Here is a 25,695-nt window from a genome sequence, read left to right as displayed (position 1 = left end):
AAGCTTTTATATCCTTTACTCATGCTGCCCTTTATGATGTCCAGTAAAGATCTTAAACAACTAGAAAAAGCAATCTCTCAGTTTCTCTGGCGAGAAAACCCCCCAGAATAGCCTCATCTAAACTACATCTCCCCTATTTGAGAGGTGGACTGGGCCCACCTAACTTCAAATATTATAACTTGGCAACTCTGATTAGAATAGAAACCGACTAGCAGCTAGGCACAGCTCACTTTTAAGATGCAGCTCTGGAGGCGGCAGTAATTGTACCTCATGCCTTATCTGTCCTTCCATATCACTCAGCTAATACGCTACCGTTAACTCTTAAGAACAATATTCTAAATAGAGACCCGCTAAGAGATTGGTCACTTGCCCATAAAATGCTAAACTGTTCCCAACCAGCACCTAAATACATACCCTTGATGGGGAATAGGGATTTCCCTGCAGGGAGTGAAACTGCCCCCTTTGTGGACTGGAAGGAAAGGAGATTCAACACAGTTGGGGATGCTCTAGACCCTTTACTACACACTGTTAAATCTTTCCAGGAACTTAAAATTAGATATGACATACCAAATACACATTTTTACGTGTACCTGCAGCTCAGGCATTACATTAATGAAATTATATCTATAAATCCAACTTTTGAACCCAGACGCCATTCCTACCTCTTGGATAGCATTCAAAGCTGGTCATTTTTCCTTAACCGGTTTCTACCAGGACATTCTTACTCACCATATTAACAAAACCCAGATCATGATAAGGGAAAGACTAAAGACAAACTGACCTTGACATACAGGATATTAAGAACAGTCAGGACCTCGCCAGGAGGGCTACTCCATCCCTGATATTGAGGGAAGCTCAGACTAGACTTATTAGTAGAGACTACGATCTCCTTGGATGAAAATGGAACCCTACACATCCTAATCATTGTATTAAATGTCACTATTCTAACCCTTCCCTGACACATAACTTTTATGACTGCCCAAAGGTCAAGCGCTTTTGGAACTGCCTACAATACTGGATCAAAGTTACATTAACTATAGAATTAACTTTTTCAGGTGACAATACCTTCCTATTCAAATCAACCAATATACATCACAATCTACACCCCTTATTAACGCTTATTACCTTGATTGCCAGACAAGGCATTCTAACCTTATAGTGTTCAAAGTCCCCCCTTTCTTGATCCAGTTTAAAAGACTATTCTTTATTGAACATGACGTCATACTAGACTCTAATCACAGACTACCACAATTTTTAAAGCAATGGAAGGTACTGATAGAAGCTTTACCACTCAACACACAACCACAGATACTTAGGCTGTTCTTGCAACATGAGCTGATGCTAACCACGGCCCTGCGTGGAGATTGGGCTGGACTATACGAGACCACACCAGTACCCACCACACAAACTAATTCTGAAGAGATACTTATCGAATCCTTCTTTTAACCTCACCTGAACCCTTTAACCACATACTTGGAGGGCAGTAATGGTTCAATTTCACTATTGCTTAATTGTTTAAGTTGTGTTTGAATTGTGTTATTTTATGTTAAGTTGTTTTGAATGTTATTGTTAAACAAAAATGAGAGACACTGGTTCAATTTAAAATAACACATGTGTGTTTGATGCACCCCTAAATATATTGAATAGCTAACAGTATTACCATCTATACAAGTTGTATTGAACCGAAGCATTATATCACTGATGAGTATGTACAGATATGTATCAATTGGAATGTATACCATACCATGCGTTGTAATTTTATTTTACATCTGCTCTGTACTTGCAAGTTAATGTATGCCTATTGTTGTACCTGTGTTTCTTCTCTAATAAAAAGGATTAAAAAAAAAACCACTATTTGCTCTCCCTATGAAGTCAAAAACTACATAACGTCTACTTTCATTCCTCGTAGTCCAACTCTATACTAAGCAATCAACAAAAATATGTCATAATAACACGAAACCTCTATAAATCTACCTCCCTATTCTCAGTCAGTTCTTGGAAATTCTGATTACTCTATGTCAGTATCCCACTCTCCTAGATACCTGTTTGCCTGCATGTTTTGTGCTTTGCTTTACCGGTTATCTTCTGGTTTCTTGACCCTTGGTTACCCTTATGGACTCTGCTTATTGGTTTAACCCCTGGCACTTTGTTGTTGTAACTGTTTTCCTGGTTTGACCCTTAATCTCTGATTTTCCTTTGCCTGAACCTTGCCTTAATGTTTGTTTGAACTGATACCAGGCTTTTGACCATTGTATTCCTTTACTGCCTACTACTTGTTTGTCCAATCCCCCAAAAGAGGCTACTCCAGCAGTTCTCTTTGTTTTCCTCCAAAAGGATTCTCAAACTCACAAAGTAAATCCTTACAGTGAGGAAAACTTGTGAGCTAAGACACAATGTGAGGGGAGGATCTGCAGTGGGTGTTGTTGGACACGTGGCTAGAATCAGGACTGGTCTTGCTCTGAAAACTGAGACATTTGCCCTGAAGGGGAAAGCATGAAAGGGTCCCAAACTTTGACCATCCTGCATTATAAAGGATGAGCGGGAGCTCTGGAAAAGAGTTTATTAATAATTGCTGTATTGCTGCTTTAGTACAACTTATTGATGAATTTAAAGGGACACTAAACCCCCCAAAAATATTTCATGATTGAAGTAGAGAATACAATTATAAACAACATTTCAATTTACTTCTATTATCTAATTTGCTTCAGTCTTTAGATATCCTTTGTTGAAGAAATTGCAATGCACATGGATGAGCCAATCACATAAAGGCATCTATGTGCAGCAACCAATCAGCAGCTACTGAGCCTATCTAGATATGCTTTTCAGCAAAGTATATCAAGAAAACGAAGCAAGTTAGATAATAGAAGCAAATTAGAAAGTTGTTTAAAATTGCATGCTCCTTCTAAATCATGAAAGAAAAAATTTGGGTTTCATGTCCCTTTAAGATGGTGCACGGTCACAGCTAACTTAAAAGCCACACAAGAATGTGATTTTCTAATGGTTTCAATTGGATTAGTGTTTTTAAATGTGAAAACACCTGTAAAGCATGTCATACAGCTGTTCTATTTGACTGGCACATATCTCTTAAAGGGACATGAAACCCAATTTTTTTCTTTTGTGATTTAGAAAGAGCATGTCATTTTAAACAACTTTCTTATTTACTTCTATTATCTCATTTGCTTCATTCTCTTGATATCACTTGCTGAAAAGCATATCTAGATATGCTCAGTAGCTGCTGATTGGTTGCTGCACATAGAGGCCTTGTGTGATTGGCTCACACGTGCTTTGCTATTTCTTCAACAAAGGATATCTAAAGAATTGAGCAAATTAGATAATAGAAGTAAATTGGAAAGTTGTTTAAAATTACATGCCCTATCTGAATCATGAAAGTTTATTTTTGACTAGACTGCCCCTTTAAATAAATTGCAGTCAGTACCACTATATCTCAGATGTTAAACTTCATAATTCCTGCTCAATAGAAAAAAAAATATTCAATAAAAACAACAAACATTGGATAAAATGAATATTTCCTGGCTAGCTACATGTCATATTTTAAGAAAATCGATGCAGATATATTTACTGTAGCCCTAACCAAATTTGTAATCTTGGAAAATAGAAATAGTTTTTTGTCATTGTTTAAAAACTACTAATGCCACCTGCTTTCTGATTTTCTGACAAGAGGCGCATTTACTGATATTGTACTAATTTTCGGGTGTTTGCACGGCCTTCTGACTTCCCATGTGAAGTATACATTTCTCCAACATTGGTGTGTCCGGTCCACGGCGTCATCCTTACTTGTGGGATATTCTCTTCCCCAACAGGAAATGGCAAAGAGTCCCAGCAAAGCTGGTCACATGATCACTCCTAGGCTCCGCCCACCCCAGTCATTCTCTTTGCCGTTGCACAGGCAACATCTCCACGGAGATGGTTAAGAGTTTTTTGGTGTTTAAATGTAGTTTTTATTCTTCTATCAAGTGTTTGTTATTTTAAAATAGTGCTGGTATGTACTATTTACTCTGAAACAGAAAAAGGATGAAGATTTCTGTTTGTAAGAGGAAGATGATTTTAGCAGACAGTAACTAAAATCGATTGCTGTTTCCACACAGGACTGTTGAGATGAAGTAACTTCAGTTGGGGGAAACAGTTAGCAGACTTTTCTGCTTAAGGTATGACTAGCCATATTTCTAACAAGACCATGTAATGCTGGAAGGCTGTCATTTCCCCTCATGGGGACCGGTAAGCCATTTTCTTAGTTAAACATAAAAGAATAAAGGGCTTCAAAAAGGGCTTAAAAACTGGTAGACATTTTTCTGGGCTAAAACGATTGCTTTACTAGGCATATTATGCAGATTCTAACTAATAATTGGTATTATAATCTTGGGGAACGTTTATAAAAACGGCAGGCACTGTGTTGGACAACTTTTTCAGATGGGGACCTTTCTAGTTATAGACAGAGCCTCATTTTCGCGCCATTAATGCGCAGTTGTTTTTGGAGAGCAAGGCATGCAGATGCATGTGTGAGGAGCTAAGAATCACTGAAAAAGCTTATAGAAGGCGTCATTTGGTATCGTATTCCCCTCTGGGCTTGGTTGGGTCTCAGCAAAGCATATAGCATATAGCTGGGACTGTATAGGGGTTAAATGTAAAAACGGCTCCGGTTCCGTTATTTTAAGGGTTAAAGCTCTGAAATTTGGTGTGCAATACTTTTAATGCCACCACAGTGTTTTCAGTTTGAAATTTAAAGAGACAGTAACGGTTTTATTTTAAAACGTTTTTTGTGCTTGGTTGACAAGTTTAAGCCTGTTTAACATGTCTGTACCATCAGATAAGCTATGTTCTATATGTATGAAAGCCAATGTGTCTCCCCATTTAAATTTATGTGATAAGTGTGCCATAGTGTCCAAACAAAGTAAGGACAGTAATGCCACAGATGATGATATTGCCCAAGATGATTCCTCAAATGAGGGGAGTAAACATGATACTACATCATCCCCTAATGTGTCTACACCAGTTTTGCCCACACAGGAGGCCCCTAGTACATCTAGTGCGCCAATACTTATTACCATGCAACAATTAACGGCTGTAATGGATAACTCCATAGCAAATCTTTTATCCAAAATGCCTACTTATCAGAGAAAGCGCGATTGCTCTGTTTTAAACACTGAAGAGCAGGAGGGCGCTGATGATATTTGTTCTGACATACCCTCAGGGCCACGCCCTCCCACAGGATAGGTCTTTTAAGGCTAAAAATAAGCCTAATTTTCGTCCCTTTCGCAGAAACGGACCAGCCTCTAATTCTGCATCCTCTAAGCAAGAGGGTAATACTTCACAACCCAAACCAGCCTGGAAACCAATGCAAGGCTAGAACAAGGGTAAGCAGGCCAAGAAGCCTACCACTGCTACCAAAACAGCATGAAGGGATAGCCCCCGATCCGGAACCGGATCTAGTGGGGGGCAGACTCTCTCTCTTTGCTCAGGCTTGGGCAAGAGATGTTCAGGATCCTTGGGCACTAGAAATAGTTTCTCAAGGTTATCTTCTGGAATTCAAGGAACTACCCCCAAGGGGAAGGTTCCACAGGTCTCAATTATCCTCAAACCAAATAAAGAGACAGGCATTCTTACATTGCGTAGAAGACCTGTTAAAGATGGGAGTGATACATCCAGTTCCAATAAAAGAACAAGGAATGGGATTTTACTCAAATCTGTTTGTAGTTCCCAAAAAAAGAGGGAACATTCAGACCAATTTTGGATCTGAAGATCCTAAACAAATTTCTCAGGGTTCCATCGTTCAAAATGGAAACCATTCGAACGATCCTTCCCACCATCCAGGAAAGTCAATTTATGACCACCGTGGATTTAAAGGATGCGTACCTACATATTCCTATCCACAAGGAACATCATCAGTTCCTAAGGTTCGCTTTTCTGGACAAGCATTACCAGTTTGTGGCACTTCCATTCGGATTAGCCACTGCTCCGAGAATTTTCACAAAGGTACTAGGGTCCCTTCTAGCGGTTCTAAGACCAAGGGGCATTGCAGTAGTACCTTACTTGGACGACATCCTAATTCAAGCGTCGTCCCTGTCAAAAGCAAAGGCTCATACGGACATCGTCCTAGCCTTTCTCAGATCTCACGGATGGAAGGTGAACAAAGAAAAAAGTTATCTGTCCCCGTCAACAAGAGTTCCCTTCTTGGGAACAATAATAGATTCCTTAGAAATGAGGATTTTTCTGACAGAGGTCAGAAAATCAAAACTTCTAAGCTCTTGTCAAGTACTTCACTCTGTTCCTCGTCCTTCCATAGCGCAGTGCATGGAGGTAATAGGTTTGATGGTTGCAACAATGGACATAGTTCCTTTTGCATGAATTCATCTAAGACCATTACAACTGTGCATGCTCAAACAGTGGAATGGGGATTATACAGACTTGTCTCCGATGATTCAAGTAGATCAAAAAACCAGAGATTCACTCCATTGGTGGCTGACCCTGGACAATCTGTCACAGGGAATGAGCTTCCGCAGACCAGAGTGGGTCATTGTCATGACCGATGCCAGTCTAGTGGGCTGGGGCGCGGTCTGGGAATCCCTGAAAGCTCAGGGTTTATGGTCTCGGGAAGAGTCTCTTCTCCCGATAAACATTCTGGAACTGAGAGTGATATTCAATACTCTCAAAGCTTGGCCTCAACTAGCAAAGGCCAAATTCATAAGGTTTCAATCAGACAACATGACGACTGTTGCATATATCAATCATCAGGGGGGAACAAGGAGTTCCCTGGCGATGAAAGAAGTGACCAAGATAATTCAATGGGCGGAGGATCACTCCTGCCACTTGTCTGCGATCCACATCCCAGGAGTGGAAAATTGGGAAGCGGATTTTCTGAGTCGTCAGACATTCCATCCGGGGGAGTGGGAACTCCATCCGGAAATCTTTGCCCAAATAACTCAATTATGGGGCATTCCAGACATGGATCTGATGGCGTCTCGTCAGAACTTCAAGGTTCCTTGCTACGGGTCCAGATCCAGGGATCCCAAGGCGACTCTAGTAGATGCACTAGTAGCACCTTGGACCTTCAACCTAGCTTATGTATTCCCACCGTTGCCTCTCATTCCCAGGCTGGTAGCCAGGATCAATCAGGAGAGGGCCTCGGTGATCTTGATAGCTCCTGCGTGGCCACGCAGGACTTGGTATGCAGACCTGGTGAATATGTCATCGGCTCCACCATGGAAGCTACCTTTGAGACAGGACCTTCTTGTTCAGGGTCCATTCGAACATCCGAATCTGGTTTCCCTCCAACTGACGGCTTGGAGATTGAACGCTTGATTTTATCAAAGCGTGGGTTTTCAGATTCTGTAATAGATACTCTGATTCAGGCTAGAAAGCCTGTAACTAGAAAAATTTACCATAAAATATGGAAAAAATATATCTCTTGGTGTGAATCTAAAGGATTGCCATGGAACAAGATAAAAATTCCTAAGATTCTATCCTTTCTACAAGAAGGTTTGGAGAAAGGATTATCTGCAAGTTCTCTAAAGGGACAGATTTCTGCTTTATCTGTCTTACTACACAAACGACTGGCAGCTATGCCAGATGTTCAAGCATTTGTTCAGGCTCTGGTTAGGATCAAGCCTGTTTACAGACCTTTGACTCCTCCCTGGAGTTTAAATCTAGTTCTTTCAGTTCTTCAAGGGGTTCCGTTTGAACCCTTACATTCCGTAGATATTAAGTTACTATTTTGGAAAGTTTTGTTTTTGGTTGCAATCTCTTCTGCTAGAAGAGTTTCAGAGTTATCTGCTCTGCAGTGTTCTCCTCCTTATCTGGTGTTCCATGCAGATAAGGTGGTTTTGCGTACTAAGCCTGGTTTTCTTCCTAAAGTTGTTTCTAACAAAAATATTAACCAGGAGATAGTTGTACCTTCTTTGTGTCCGAATCCAGTTTCAAAGAAGGAGCGTTTGTTACACAATTTGGACGTTGTCCGTGCTCTAAAATTCTATTTAGAGGCTACTAAAGATTTCAGACAAACATCATCCTTAATTTAAAAGTAGAAAAGAGGGCGCCACATAGCGTAATATTGTTGAATCAAAGCCAAAATAGGAGGTAAATGTTAAGGCTTACCAGAGGTAAATGCACCGTATTGTAACCGGTGCTGACAGGCAGGCTAACACTTTCAGTGGCTAGCACACTGGGTGGCCTCCGGCAGGCTATACACAGGTGATATTCAGCGTTTGTTTGATTGATGAACGTCTGTGCAGCTAATGTCTGAGACACTGCGGTAGATCAAATACTTTGAAACCTTTACCAGGAAGGCTCAAAAGGTGAACAAAGGCGAACAAAAGGACAACTTCCATATATTTAAAATCAAGGAGTTTTAATCCATACAAATTGCTACGCATTTCTAGACCTTAAACCGGTCTTTTCTTCAGGCATACAAACAATGGATACAAATTTTTTAAAAATATCAACCTTATATACAATTAAAAAACGGAAGTTGTCATAGTTTCCAACAAGGACCAATGGGATATAGGTGGATACTCTGAATCTCATTAGTGCTAATTGGGCTCAGTAACTTGTGAACTTCATTAACATACGCATAAAATATCCCAAAGGACCCATGCAAATATTTGAAACATTTAAAGTGTCCCATCTTAATCTGCTAAAATAAACTTTTATATCTTAAAGTGTGCCCGTTTAAACATTTATAATGAAATATTTGATTTGCAGATCTAGATGGTATACGAATAGTGTATGATTGTTTGAAACTGTGTGTGACACCATATAATCGTATGTGAAAAGGAATTAAAATGACTAAGCAAATATCTTATATTAAAATAACTGTGGGGTGTGTTAATACTATTCTTGTTTCAAAGCTATAAAATGGTGTGTGTGTAAGTGTGTGTTGAGAAAGTCGTGTATGTTGGACATGAACCAACAGTGTTGTTTTCGAGAAAATAATGATATGTGTGTCGTGAAAGATTGCAACATATGAGTAAAATTATATTCTGTGCAATGTTCAATTTTGGCATGATGGACTGTAAAAATTAGATATAATTGAAAATTGCTAAGTGAAATAAAGTGACTGCAAAAAATAGCAACATATGGGTAAAATTCTATTATATTAAACACTCAATTTAGTATAATGGACTTAAAAATTGATATAATATAAACTGGCATAAAGCACGACCCACAGCTGTGGATCTCAATACACAGAGGTTCTTTTGCATGCAGATAAAATAAAAAGCATATACATGTTCGTATAAATAGCTCGTGTTTCTATATGTGTGTCTGGTCATACACATCTTTAATAAGTGATTTAAGTGAAGACTTTTCATTGTTTGGCTGATTTTAATCCTGTGATGTCTGCGCTTTTGTAAATGAAAACAAGGATAGAGATGTCTATTGGATAAATATTCTTCTTTTCTATTCTTTGTTTGAGAAATTAATGTCCGATAGGATTTGAGGCTACTGTTGGTGAAGTGTTAGTATCAATAATTTATTTGTATTGTTCTATGCAAAATATTTATAATGTTTATGCAAGAGATTAGACCATTTTTTCGTGCTCCTTGTTCGGAGAATTAGTTTGTGGGTTTGTGGAATCGATTTAATGTTGTAGAAGTTAAGTCCAAAGGCTATCTCAGGGTATTGGAATTGATCTGATGTATTTAAGGTGACCAGTACATCAAAGTTAATCCGACATGTTCAATATCTGATGTAGTCAATTTTAACGACTGCTATTTATATAATGTTCATGCTGAAAATTAGATCATCATGCCAAAATTGAACATTGCACATAATATAATTTTACTCATATGTTGCAATCTTTCACGACACACATATCATTATTTTCTCGAAAACAACACTGTTGGTTCATGTCCAACATACACGACTTTCTCAACACACACTTACACACACACCATTTTATAGCTTTGAAACAAGAATAGTATTAACACACCCCACAGTTATTTTAATATAAGATATTTGCTTAGTCATTTTAATTCCTTTTCACATACGATTATATGGTGTCACACACAGTTTCAAACAATCATACACTATTCATATACCATCTAGATCTGCAAATCAAATATTTCATTATAAATGTTTAAACGGGCACACTTTAAGATATAAAAGTTTATTTTAGCAGATTAAGATGGGACACTTTAAATGTTTCAAATATTTGCATGGGTCCTTTGGGATATTTTATGCGAATGTTAATGAAGTTCACAAGTTACTGAGCCCAATTAACACTAATGAGATTCAGAGTATCCACCTATATCCCATTGGTCCTTGTTGGAAACTATGACAACTTCCGTTTTTTAATTGTATATAAGGTTGATATTTTAAAAAAATTTGTATCCATTGTTTGTATGCCTGAAGAAAAGACCGGTTTAAGGTCTAGAAACGTGTAGCAATTTGTATGGATTAAAACTCCTTGATTTTAAATATACGGAAGTTGTCCTTTTGTTCGCCTTTGTTCACCTTTTGAGCCTTCCTGGTAAAGGTTTCAAAGTATTTGATCTACCGCAGTGTCTCAGACATTAGCTGCACAGACGTTCATCAATCAAACAAACACTGAATATCACCTGTGTATAGCCTGCCGGAGGCCACCCAGTGTGCTAGCCACTGAAAGTGTTAGCCTGCCTGTCAGCACCGGTTACAATACGGTGCATTTACCTCTGGTAAGCCTTAACATTTACCTCCTATTTTGGCTTTGATTCAACAATATTACGCTATGTGGCGCCCTCTTTTCTACTTTTAAATTACAGATACCTTCTTCCCGAAGACCAGAGGAGCCTTGCCGCCAGCACATTTGATTACTTCACAAGACACAGCACCATTTTCTCACATGAACTAATATGGTTTGTCCATAGACACTAATCACTCATATATATATTTTTTGTTAGCGCACCCCGCTCACGGTTCCCCTCGGGGTTCCTCTTTTTTTTTTTGACTAAACATCATCCTTGTTTGTTGTTTATTCTGGTAAAAGGAGAGGTCAAAAAGCGACTTCTACCTCTCTTTCCTTTTGGCTTAAAAGCATTATCCGTTTGGCTTATGAGACTGCCGGACGGCAGCCTCCTGAAAGAATCACAGCTCACTCCACTAGGGCTGTGGCTTCCACATGGGCCTTCAAGAACGAGGCTTCTGTTGACCAGATATGTAAGGCAGCGAATTGGTCTTCACTGCACACTTTTGCCAAATTTTACAAATTTGATACTTTTGCTTCTTCGGAGGCTATTTTTGGGAGAAAGGTTTTGCAAGCTGTGGTGCCTTCCGTTTAGGTGACCTGATTTGCTCCCTCCCTTCATCCGTGTCCTAAAGCTTTGGTATTGGTTCCCACAAGTAAGGATGACGCCGTGGACCGGACACACCAATGTTGGAGAAAACAGAATTTATGCTTACCTGATAAATTACTTTCTCCAACGGTGTGTCCGGTCCACGGCCCGCCCTGGTTTTTTTAATCAGGTCTGATGAATTATTTTCTCTAACGGTCACCACGGTATCATATGATTTCTCCTATATATATTTCCTCCTGTCCGTCGGTCGAATGACTGGGGTGGGCGGAGCCTATGAGTGATCATGTGACCAGCTTTGCTGGGACTCTTTGCCATTTCCTGTTGGGGAAGAGAATATCCCACAAGTAAGGATGACGCCGTGGACCGGACACACCGTTGGAGAAAGTAATTTATCAGGTAAGCATAAATTCTGTTTTTTAATTCTAAAGTCCTAACTAATACAGACAGTGATGGTTCTTATGGTTTGTGATATCACAGAAAATAAACCAAAACCCACCAAAACTGAATACAAAGCTTATGTTCAGCAAACTCTAATGGATTGGAATGGTGCCACTGTGCTATGCGTATTCAAATTTCACTGCAGGCTGTACTTAACATGTACCACATATTTATAATCTAATATTTAAACATTTGTTTGCAGAAATCACCCAGCATTAGAGAGTTAATTGAAATTGGATGTAATGCTACTACATCTATGGAAAAATTCCATCACATCTCAAATATAATGAAATGTTACTATAATCCATTAAAGTACAGAATAAATCAGTACCCTTTACGTGCTATAGGAATGTTCTCCTCCCATTGTCTAAATACTTGCTGTGATGTCTGCTCTTTACATTAGTTTTTGGGTGACTATTTTCTGCATACCTTTCTTCTGAAGCAGTTATAGACAGGATGACATCAACAAGTTCAACTCGCAGATCTTCACAAAGGTGGACTGTGGGTATCCTGCTGCTGGCGAGACATGTGAAGTGGTTTTATTAGAGGAAGAAGGGAAGGAAAATATTGGGAAATTGCAGTTCATATATATTGGTTTCCTTACAGTTTCCTTTCAAACCTGGACCTTTATTTTCATACTGTACCAAACACATGCCTGTTACCGAAAAGCTATGGTTACTGATTTTGAGACAAAAGAGCGGGGCAATCTGTGCCAGGTGCTGGCATGAGAGGGGTCCAGACAGTGCTGATTTGTGATTTTGTACTGGCTGGGTTGCTAAAGGCACCTAATGGATATTGAATCATATGAATCTCCCTTACTCAAATGTATTTAGTTTATTGAATATATGGCTTGCTTAATTTTTTTTTTGCATAGTAGTTTTACATTTTTTAAAAGCTTGTGTCATCACTTTTCTTAGACAGAAAATACCTGCAGTGCTAAGCAATAAATTGCATAAATTAAGTAAAATAATTGAGAAGCTAAAAGGAAGTATAACTGCAGCAAAGTTATGAATACACACATATATATTTAATGTTTATATGTGTATATACACACACATAAATATATATATATATATACATGCTTTAACCCCTTAAAACTGATTAGTGCAGTTATATTTTTTAAAAATAAAAATGCTCATAAATTAATAAAAAGGAACAAAACATTATTTAGGGAATAATTGGGGGACATTTTTTAAATTAACCAGAGGTCTGACCTCTGGATAATTTACAGAGCGCAAATTGCTACAGCGAGATCATGGTAGCATTAGCCAGCCACTCAAAGGGGCCCATTTATCAAGCTCGCCAGAAACACCAGTTATGAAGCAGCGGCCTAAAGAATGCTGCTCCATAACCTGTCCGCCTGCTCTGAGCAGGCGGACAGACATTGCCGCAATTTAACCCAATCCAGTACGACACCCCCTGCTGGCGGCCGATTGTCCACAAATCTGCAGGGGGTGGCTTTGCAGCAGCAGCTCACAAGAGCTGGTGGTGCAATGCTGAATATGGAGAGCGTATTGCTCTCCGCATTCAGCGTGGTCTGTCGGACCTGATCCGCACTGTTGGATCAGGTCCGACAGACCTTTGTTAAATAGGCCCCTTAATGACTAGTTATTTAACGTGCGCCCGTAAATGGGCGAATTTGCCCGTTCATAGGCACACGTTAAATTAGTGATCCACTTGTAATCTAGTCCTATATTTTTTCACCAAAAGATGTTCTTGATTTCTTTATTTTAAATATACAGCCCACATTAGTAAAATACCAACTGCTTAGCAAAGCTACATATAGAACAACAATAGTTTAGCATTGTTTGAGGCTACACTCTTATTCTCGGCATTATCCATTGTTACATCATTTTAAAACTGCAAGTCCTGATTATGAACAAAATTATATTAGTTTGTCAAAAATGTTTCTCAAGATACATATACTAGAAACATAACATGTATTTAAAAGGAAAGCTAAATGTGGTGGGTGGGTGGGTGGTTGTGTCAGCAGCCACCCCATGCTCACACACTTTGTTCTTTAGACAGTTTTGGCAGAAGGTACAGACAATCTGCTATTGTACCATTCAGATGTTTTTACTTCTGTATGACAGCAATTGGGATTGACATACTGAAGTAAATGGCACAGACAATATGGCAGCTGACTGGCTGCACTGTCTCAATCTTTGTCTACAAAAAATGTTGGACAGCCTGGGACATTTTAACATTATGCAAATTGTTTATATATATATATATATATATATATATATATATATATATATATAATTTTATTTTAAATTTCCCACTCTCCACAGAATATTTAAAAATCAATGTGCTGCAATATTAACAATACATTGCAATATACTGTATATACTATATATATGTATGTCTTCCCTAACTTGGTAGATGCTATCTGGATTTTGGGCATGATATAGTCATATACTAATGGATGTTCTTTTTACAGTACTCTTTTAAATGAATTTCCACGTCCTTTATTTTGGGTTTGGGCAATTGTGCCATATCATGTCACCATCTAGACAGAACGCTAAAAATGCGAATTTGTAAAGATTTTTTTCTGTAGTGGGTGACATGGATATCGCAATAATTGGTTATTTTCCATTTTTGGAATAAATGTAGATGGCCTTCTCCAAGACTAATTGGGATCCTTTACTTACAGGTTATGAGTGTGTAACTCCCCCCCTCTCCATACACCTAATATTAATATTAATTTCTATAATATATTTGTTAAATGGGTTATTGAAGAATTAACTACTCTGTCTTTCCTGTGATTTTTGTAACTTTGTTTCCTTCCTCTGTATTAATTCCGCCAGCATTTTTTTAATGTTATTTTAATCGCACATAGGTCTGTCGTACTGTGTCCGGTTGCCATGACAACCAATGATGTAGGGATGTACCATGTGGTTGCAGAATTTCCGGAACACCACCAACAGCACAGTGGGTGGAAGTTAGGAGCCTTTATAAGGTTGGTGAGTATTGTACATGTTTGTAATGTTGGTTTGAAGACGGGGGAAACCCCGATACGTCACCTTAATAAAGAAATTGTTATACTCAAGACCCGTTGAGTGCCTTTCACTTTGGACACTTATATTGGGACTTTAAATGCACCCCGGGCTGGAAGAGATTTACACCCCGGGCTGCACCACCACTGAGAACTGTATTTACTTGTACTAGCACCCAGCACGAATTGGAATTAGGATCTGTGACTCCCTTATCTTACATTCTTTTTCTTGAAATGTGGCTTACACTTACAATATGGCGGTAGGAGGTATTAATACACAGGAGGCGGAGGAGGAGATAAAGGGTGCTGATGAATTTTTCTTCACTGAAGAAGATGCATCCCGAATAAGGTATTCTGCCATTCCACAGAGAATAACTATAGAGCAAATGGCACCGATCTATGAAAAACTGGTTAAGCCAAAAAGAAAATAAATTGATCTAACCATGCATGGATCATACCTGTCGGAATATCACAGGAAAATATGTATTCCCAGGGGCTTTAGAATCAGAAACACTCCCCCCTATAGGCAGGAGCAATCTGGATTTCTGCCTTAAGAGGTGTAATATACTTAATAAGTGTTCTTTAGATCTGGTTTTATTGGTGATAGAAGAGGTCACTAGACTGTTGGAGCTGAACAAAAATGAGATAAATAAATATGAAGAGCAACATCTAAAAAAAAATATAGTTAGAAAAAGAACAAAACTGGATTAGCAAGCTAAAGGAGGACATTGATAAGTATTAAAGTGAGCTAATTGCTTTTAAAAATTGTAAGTTGGATGATCTAACAAACGACTATAATAGCAAAAGTGTGTATCGGTGGCAATTAAGTCCTGAAGGAAGGATGCAATACCGCACTAAAAGATCATGGAGACAGCGGTACAACAGGTGTAGACCACTGGGCATAGTGGATAGCTCTGGTAATAGAGCCGACTCGGATGCTCTTAATACATCTGTAACACCATTGCAAATAGAAAATATGAGGGGTATGACAACACGGTCAAAAAACAGAGACGCAAGAGGAACCATACCAGGCGAGGGGGAGGGGTTTAAACAGACCCCCCCCCCCAAGGAGGGGATGGTCAATGAGAACCTAGTGGTCAACCTTAACAAGCGCTCTCCTCTGATTAAATAAGTGTCCTGAATAAAGGTTTCTCCTTCATTCCCACAACTAAATGCAACAAATTTGATCTTTTTGTGGATACCAAGAAATTTACTAGAACACTTAGACTAAAAGAGTATTTTCAACATCATAAGGAACAACCTGACAGGACACTTAAGGGTAAGAGCACATTTGATCCTACTAGTAATAATCCAACCATCAATACATTCTCCAGACTTATATTACAAGATTCCATTAAACTACATGTGAAGAGAGGAAAATATAGGCACAATCTCACTCAAGGGGAAAGAACAGCCCTGAAGAACTTACAAGATGACAAGTCCATCATACTGAGAGAGGCTGATAAAGGTGGGGCTATCGTCATCCTAGACTATACAGACTATCGCACAAAAATAATGTGACGATTGGATGATCAAGAAACATACAGGAGATTGAGGGGTGATCCAACTATAACCTTTAAAAAGAAGATAGACAACATGCTACAAACGATGCATGGCATGGACTGCCTTGATAAGGATGCTATAGCATACATGACCGTGGAACATCCAAGGATACTGGTCATGTACATGCTGCCTAAAATTCATAAAAGCATAGCATAACCCCCTGGGAGACCATAGTCTCTGCTATAGGATCTCTCTTACAGCCTATTGCTACCTTTTTGAACCAATTATTACAACCTCTCATAAGAAATATGGATGCATTCCTATTGGACTCTGGCTCTATGATCAATACATTGAACAACATATCTGGAATCGGAGAGGAGAGAGTGCTAGTTACAATGGATTTAACTAGCCTGTATACTGTCATTCTACATGCTGAAGAATAACAGTAGTTGCCAAACAACTAGTCCGCTACCCTTATGTTAGCCTTCCTATTGACACCATAGTTGATTTACTAACAGTATGCCTTAAAATTAATTATTTCAGATTCAAGAGAGTATTTCCTGCAAGTAGCTGGAACTGCCATGGACTCAAACGTTGCACCCACCTATGCCAATCTATTCATGGCTGAATTTGAAACAGTGGGGACCACACTATTTAAAAGGTATATTGATAACCTGTTCTTATTGTGGAAAGGGACTGAGAAGGATTTGGTTAATTGGTTTGAGAACCTGAACAGAGCACATCCAACATTGAAATTCAAGATAACACACAGCACGACTATGGTCAATTTTCTGGATCTAAGGATCGTTAAGAAAGATGGATGTCTATTAACTACTCTGTATACCAAGGAAACGGACAGAATCTCATTGTTACATGCACAGAGCCGTCATCCTCCTGCATTAAAAAGAGCACTACCTACCTCCCAATTCAAATGTACGGTGTGGAACAACTCTGATGAGGCACTCAAGGAACAAGAACTTCATGAAATGGTAATAAAATTCATACAGAGGGGGTATAACAGAAAAAATCTAAGGGAAAAGAAACTGGGCATGTTTCATACCAGACAACAAGTACTACTGATGCCTAAAAAGGGGGAGATAAAGAATGAAAGGATGACTTTTTCGACCACCTTTGATATTGACAAGCATGTAATTGCCAACAGTCTGCAACAGAACTGGCCCCTCATAGCCACAGACAAAGATCTTCCCCTACATGGAGAACCCCCACCAAGGGTTGAATATTGAAGAGCTAGGTCACTCAGGGACCAACTTATACAGACCCCAGAAGAAGTTATACAAAAAACACTTGGCTGCAGACAAAACAAGGTTGTTTTCATTGCCTGGGATGTATGACCTGTGGGGGGTCTATCTATTGGAAATGTTTTTAGACATCCCTATTCTAACAAGAATATACCACACAATACATAGTATATCTTCTGCATTGTATATGTGGATTATTCTATGTTAGGAAGACTGTAGATGATTTATGGACCAGAATGGCAAACCATAGCTCTGCCATTAGGACTGCCTTGGAAAAGGGGACTTCTGATCAGCCTGTAGCCAGGCATTTTGCTCTGGCTAAACATAGAGTCTCTGATTTAAAATATATAATCATTGACCATGTAACCCCTTTACCTAGAGTTGAAGATCATGCAAAAATGCTACTCCAGCGTGAAGCTAGATGGATATACAACCTGGGCACCATAGCACCCCAGGGGTTGAATGTCTATCTAGACTGGCACTGTTTTTATGAGGGTCCTGGATCTGTTGTGCACTACTAAGTAAATGTTTGACTTGCTAAATGATCAGATAACTGTTTCTAAAATATTCCATATATATATATATATATATATATATATATATATATATATATATATATATATATATATGTATGTCTTCTCTTACTTGGTAGATGCTATCTGGATTTTGGGCATGATATAGCCATATACTAATGGATGTTCTTTTTACAGTACTATTTTAAATGAATTCCCACTTCCTTTATTTTGGGTTTGGGCAATCATGTCATATCATGTCACCATCTAGACGGAACGCTTAAAATGCGAATTTGTTAAGATATTTTTCTGTCGTGGGTGACATGGATATCGCAATAATTGGTTATTTTCCGTTTTTGGAATAAACGTAGATGACCTTCTCCAAGACTAATTGGGATCCTTTACTTACAGGTTATGAGTCTGTAACTCCCCCACCCCTCTCCATATAGCTAAAATTAATTTCTATAATATATTTGCTCAATGGGTTATTGAAGAATAAACTACTCTGTCTTTCCTGTGCATTTTGTAACTTTGTTTCCTTCCTCTGTATCAATTCCGCCAGCATGTTTTTAATTTTATTTTATTTGCACATAGGTCTGTCATACGGCATCCAGTTGCCATGACAACCAATAATGTAGGGATGTGCCGCGTGGTCGCGGGACTTCTGGAACGCTGCCAACAGCACTGCGGGTGGGAGTTAGGAGCCTTTATAAGGTTGGTGATTATTGTACATGTTTGTAATGTTGGTTTGAGGATGAAGAAACCCCAAAACATCACCTTAATAAAGTAATTGTTATACTCAAGACCCGGTGAGTGCCTTTCACTTTGAAAACTTTGTATATACACACACACATATATATACAGTAAATTTTGTAAGGTCTAATGATGGAGATAACATCTCCGAAACGTTACTACTAGATTGGGTGAATAAAATACTCTATATTTCAAGTCCCGGCGAGTGCTTCCTTTATTGCTGCATGTATGTATATATATATATATATACATGCACACATATACATACATATACATACACACACTAATTTTCTGACAAATAAAAATGTTATGGATGTATTAGTGAAATACAGTCAAGGCAACTGCAATAAAATAGCCATAGTGCTATACTGCATCCCAGATGGAATATTATGCAGGCCCTAACATATTAAACATTTTATTTGTTTTCAGATTAAGTTACCAGACCTTCTAACTTGTGCTTCTACTCCTACAGAAATTGTGACAATCACTCGTACAGTAATTTCCTTTGTTTCTGGATAATATGTCAGGGCAATATTCTAATACAACCATGTTTCTTTAATTGTATTTGCTGCCATAATATGCCTGCCCAGACATTATTCCTAACATCTAGCATTTAACTCTACACTGGGAAAAGCTGATCCTGTCTTATTGGGTAATATGTTTCCTGCTGTCTGATGTTAAATATTTGACTTGGTACTATATTACTTGGCAACAGTAAGCTACTGCAATCACTCAACACATTGTATGTCACTACACATACAGAGCCAGGTTGTTGCTAACCATTGAAAAAAGTTCTCTTCAAAACTCAATGCAACCAGAGTTGTTCTATTCATCTGCATATAAATCATTAGTGTAAAAGTTATGAAATAAAGTGTCCTTGTACATTAAGAATGAATATACTAAGGTTAGAAACCATATAGTTTAAAATCCTTTCTTGCAGAGAAAACAAACGTGTGTGTGTGTTTGTGTATATATATATATATATATATATATATATATATATATATATATATATATATATATATATATATATATATATATATATATTAAGAAAGAAATGGGGAAGCGGCACACACCATCATAACATCCACCTGGTGCACTGCAACAATGTAAAATACAAATCCAATCCAGAACCTACACCTGGCGGGGTGTGTATGGAGAGTCCTTGGAAAAAGCAGGCAGCACAGGAAATTTAGACAAAAACAAAATTTATGCTTACCTGATAAATTTATTTCTCTTGTGGTGTATCCAGTCTACGGATTCATCCATTACTTGTGGGATATTCTCCTTCCCAACAGGAAGCTGCAAGAGGATCACCCACAGCAGAGCTGTCTATATAGCTCCTCCCCTAACTGCCACTCCCAGTCATTCGACCGAAGACAAGCAAGAAAAAGGAGAAACTATAGGGTGCAGTGGTGACTGTAGTTTAAAAAATAAATTACGAGCAACTTCTTACTTCTAGGTAGAAGTAAGAAGTTGCTTGTTTACCAGAACTTAACTCACTAGGTACCTAGTAATTGCCCGCGCGTATATCACGCTAAGAGAGGGTGTCCATTCAACCTTCAGTATTGCCTCTGTTTGCGAGACTACTGACGAGGATCCAGACAACTATTTACAAGCAGGGAGCTGTGAGTATTGGAGGCCGAAGGCTACAGTCCGGCAGGTTACTCACACGCAGGGAGCGGCGTGCCTCAGCCGGTCACTTTTCCACGGAGGGAGTGGTGAATCCTGTGCCGGAGACTAGGAGCTGCAGTATACAGGGCTGCCCACACGCAAGGAGCGTGTTGCTACAAAGGACCACAGAATCTCGGACGGACCACAGCAGCATTTGGTTACAGCTGCTGCAACTATCCGTGAGTTAAAGCTACACATATAACAAAGTAAGGATACAAAGTATTCAAAATAAGAACATTTTGCCGTTATTAAAATACCAATCATTTTGGTTATAATCACGGAGCCAAGTCTCACATATAATATACCCTATTAAATATAAGGGATTCCATCTGTTGAAGATATATTATGGACTAAACGAAATAGAGACGGTCTTTTATGCTCTGGAATATATTTGCTTTTAAGGTTCATAAGCATTTTAATCAATTTTATTTTTAAAAGCGCTTTATTATCATTATTCATCAGGGTGGTATTCCATAAATTATAAGTTGAATATATCATGTCAAACACTTTATGCGAATGTCAATTGTTTTTATGATTTTTTGTATTGCACCTTAATAGGGAACGTTCCCACCAGTAAACAATTTATAAAATTAATACTGTCTTTGAGATATCTTACCTTTGCTAATTATATTGTTTCCAAAATCTGAATCAATTAGGTGTGTTAAGTATACCTAGCTTTTGCGCCCTCTCATTTTTACCAAATAAATTTATCAGGTAAGCATAAATTTTGTTTTCTCTTGTAAGGTGTATCCAGTCCACGGATTCATCCATTACTTGTGGGATACCAATACCAAAGCTATAGGACACGGATGAAGGGAGGGACAAGGCAGGCTCTTAAACAGAGGGCACCACTGCCTGTAAGACCTTTCTCCCAAAAACAGCCTCCGAAGAAGCAAAAGTATCAAATTTGTAGAATTTAGAAAAGGTATGAAGCGAAGACCAAGTTGCCGCCTTACAAATCTGTTCAACAGAAGCCTCATTTTTAAAAGCCCATGTGGAAGCTACTGCTCTAGTGGAATGAGCTGTAATTCTCTCAGGAGGATGCTGGCCAGCAGTCTCGTAAGCAAAGCGGATTAAGCTTCTTAACCAAAAAGAAAGAGAAGTTGCCGAAGCCTTTTGGCCTCTCCTCTGTCCAGAGTAAACCACAAACAAAGCAGATGTTTGACGAAAATCTTTAGTGGCTTGTAAATAGAATTTTAAAGCACGGACCACATCAAGATTGTGTAATAGACGTTCCTTCTTTGAAGAAGGATTAGGACATAGTGAAGGAACAACAATCTCCTGATTGATATTCTTATTTCTTATTAGATACCACCTTAGGAAGTAACCCAGGTTTGGTACGCAACACTACCTTATCAGCATGGAAAATGAGATAAGGAGAATCACATTGTAAAGCCGATAACTCCGAAACTCGTCGAGCTGAGGAGATAGCTGCCAAAAACAGAACTTTCCAAGACAACAGCTTGATATCTATGGAATGCAAATGTTCAAACGGAACCCCTTGACGAATTTTAAGAACTAAATTTAGACTCCATGGTGGAGCAATAGGTTTAAACACAGGCTTGATTCGAACTAAAGCCTGACAAAACGCCTGAACGTCTGGAGTATTAGCCAGACGCTTGTGCAAAAGAATAGACAGAGCAGAAATCTGTCCCTTTAATGAACTAGCCGACAATCCCTTCTTGGAGAAAAGATAATATTCTAGGAATCCTGACCTTACTCCATGAGTAACCCTTGGATTCACACCAATGAAGATATTTACACCATATCTTATGATAGATTTTCCTGGTAACCGGCTTTCGAGCCTGAATTAAGGTATCAATGACCGATTCAGAGAAACCACGCTTTGATAAAATCAAGCGTTCAATCTCCAAGCAGTCAGACGCAGAGAAATTAGGTTTGGATGGTTGAAAGGACCCTGAAGTAGAAGGTCCTGCCTCAGCGGCAGGGTCCATGGTGGACAGGATGACATGTCCACCAGGTCTGCATACTAAGTCCTGCGTGGCCACGCAGGTGCTATCAAAATCACTGAAGCTCTCTCCTGCCTGATCTTGGCAATCAGACGAGGGAGCACAGGAAATGGTGGAAACACATAAGCCAGGTTGAAGGACCAAGGCGCTGCTAGAGCATCTATCAGCGTTGCCTTGGGGTCCCTGGACCTGATCCCGTAACAAGGAAGCTTGGCGTTCTGGTGAGACGCCATGAGATTCAGTTCTGGTTTGCCCCAAAGTTGAATCAACTGAGCAAATACCTCCGGATGGAGTTCCCATTCTCCCGGATGAAAAGTCGGCCGACGTAGAAAATCCGCCTCCCAGTTCTCGACACCTGGGATATGGATAGCTGATAGATGGCAGGAGTGAACCTCTGCCCATAGAATTATCTTTGAAACCTCCAACATTGCTGGGGAACTCCTTGTTCCCCCCTGATGGTTCATGTAGGCTACAGTCGTGATATTGTCCGATTGAAATCTGATGAACCTGACCCCAGCTAGCTGAGGCCACGCCTGAAGAGCATTGAAAATCACTCTTAGTTCCAGAATGTTTATCGGAAGGAGTGCCTCCTCCTGAGTCCACAAGCCCTGAGCCTTCAGGGAGTTCGAGACTGCACCCCAGCCCAGAAGGCTGGCATCTGTCGTTACTATAGTCCAATCTGGCCTGCGGAAGCTCATCCCCTTGGACAGATGGACCTGACATAGCCACCAGAGAAGAGAATCCCTGGTTTCTTGTTTCAGATTTAGTAGAGGGGACAAATGTGTGTAATCCCCATTCCACTGACTGAGCATGCAAAGTTGCAGCGGCCTGAGATGTAGGCGGGCAAACGGTACTATGTCCATTGCCGCTACCATTAACCCGATTACTTCCATACACTGAGCCACTGAAGGACAAGAAGTGGAATAAAGGACACGGCAAGAGTCTAGAAGTTTTGACAATCTGGCCTTCGTTAGGTAAATCTTCATTTCTACCGAATCTATCAGAGTCCCTAGGAATGAAACTCTTGTTAGAGGTGATAGAGAACTCTTTTCTTCATTCACCTTCCACCCATGGGACCTTAGAAATGCCAGAACAATGTCCGTATGGGACCTTGCGATTTGAAAAGTCGCCGCCTGTATTAGAATGTCGTCTAAGTAAGGGGCTACTGCTATACCCCATGGCCTTAGGACCGCTAGGAGGGACCCTAGAACCTTCGTAAAGATTCTTGGTGCCGTGGCCAACCCGAAGGGAAGAGCCACAAACTGGTAGTGCCTGTCTAGAAAGGCAAACCTGAGAAAACAATGACGATCTTTGTGCATTGGGATGTGAAGATAAGCATCCTTTAAGTCTACGGTAGTCATATATTGACCCTCCTGGATCATAGGAAGGATGGTTTGAATAGTCTCCATCTTGAGGGATGGGACTCTGAGAAATTTGTTTAAGATCTTGAGATCTAAGATTGGTCTGAATGTTCCCTCTTTCTTGGGAACCACAAACAGATTTGAATAAAAGCCCTGCCCCTGTTCCTCCTTTGGAACTGGGTGGATCACTCTGGTTTACGGATAAATGTGAGAGATGAAATCTCCCTTTTGGGGGAGAGGTTTTGAATTCCAGAAGATAATCCTTGGACACAATTTCCAATGCCCTGGGATCCTGGACATCTCTTGCCCAAGCCTGGGCGAAGAGAGAGAGTCTGCCCCCTACTAGATCCGTTTTTGGATCAGGGGCTGCTCCTTCATGCTGTCTTAGAGGCAGCAGCAGGCTTTTTGGCCTGTTTCCCCTTGTTCCAAGCCTGTTTAGGTCTCCAGACCGGCTTAGACTGGGCAAGTTCCCTCTTGCTTTGTGTTAGAGGAAGTTGAAGCTGCGCCACTCTTGATGTTTTGAAAGGGCCGAAAACTAGACTGTTTGGTCCTTAATTTGTTGGACCTGTCTTGAGGAAGGGCGTGACCTTTTCCTGCAGTGATGTCAGAAATGATCTCCTTCAGTCCAGGCCCGAATAGGGTCTGTCCTTTGAAGGGAATGTTGAGAAGTTTAGACTTTGAAGTCACGTCAGCTGACCAGGATTTAAGCCATAGCGCCCTACGCGCCTGAATAGCAAAACCTGAATTTTTAGCCGTTAGTTTGGTTAAATGAACAACAGCGTAAGAAACAAATGAATTGGCTAGCTTAAGGGCCCTAAGCTTGTCAATAATATCTTCCAACAGGGTTTCAACCTGTAGAGCCTCCTCTAGAGACTCAAACCAGAAAGCCACAGCAGCAGTGACTGGGGAAATGCATGCAAGAGGCTGTAGAATAAAACCTTGTTGAATAAAAATTTTCTTAAGGTAACCCTCTAATTTTTTATCCATTGGATCTAGAAAAGCACAACTGTCCTCGACAGGGATAGTGGTACGCTTAGCTAGAGTAGAAACTGCTCCCTCGACCTTAGGGACCGTCTGCCACAAGTCCTGTGTAGCGGCGTCTATAGGAAACATCTTTTTAAAAACAGGAGGGGGAGAGAACGGTACACCTGGTCTATCCCATTCCTTAGTAATAATTTCAGAAAACCTCTTAGGGATTGGAAAACCATCAGTGTAAGTAGGTACTGCATAGTATTTATCCAATCTACATAATTTCTCTGGGACTACAATAGCGTCACAGTCGTCCAGAGTTGCTAAGACCTCCCTGAGCAATATGCGGAGGTGCTCAAGCTTAAATTTAAATGTAGACATATCAGAATCAGGTTGAAGTATCTTCCCTGAATCAGAAAAATCACCCACAGATTGAAGCTCCCCTGCTTCAGCTTCAGTACATTGTGAGGGTGTATCAGACATAGCCACTAAAGCGTCAGAGAGCTCTGTATTTATTCTAGTCCCAGTCTCACTTTCCTTGCAATCCTGGCAGTTTAGATAATACCTCTGTAAGGGTATGATTCATAACTGCCGCCATATCTTGTAAAGTAAACTCATTGGACGCGCTAAATGTACTTGGCGTCCCCTGAGCGGGAGTTATAGGTTCTGACACGTGGGGAGAGTTAGACGGCATAACTTCCTCCTTGTCAATTTCTTCTGGTGATACATTTTTTAAAGCCAGAATATGGACTACATTAATGCACCACATCTCTCTAGCTACTTCCCTTGTCGAGAGCTGCAAGAGAATGATTGGGAGTGGCAGTTAGGGGAGGAGCTATATAGACAGTTATGGGTTAAGGCCCTCTTGTTTTTTGCCTTGTTGCATTAAAAGGCTTTTGTCTAAATTTCCTGTGCTGCCTGCTTTTTCTAAGGACTCTCCATACACACCCCGCCAGGTGTAGGTTCTGGATTG

Source organism: Bombina bombina, chromosome 1, assembly GCF_027579735.1.
Source record: "Bombina bombina isolate aBomBom1 chromosome 1, aBomBom1.pri, whole genome shotgun sequence".
Lineage (NCBI taxonomy): Eukaryota > Metazoa > Chordata > Amphibia > Anura > Bombinatoridae > Bombina > Bombina bombina.
The sequence above is the reverse complement of the archived record's forward strand: the minus strand, read 5'-3'. Positions refer to the sequence as shown.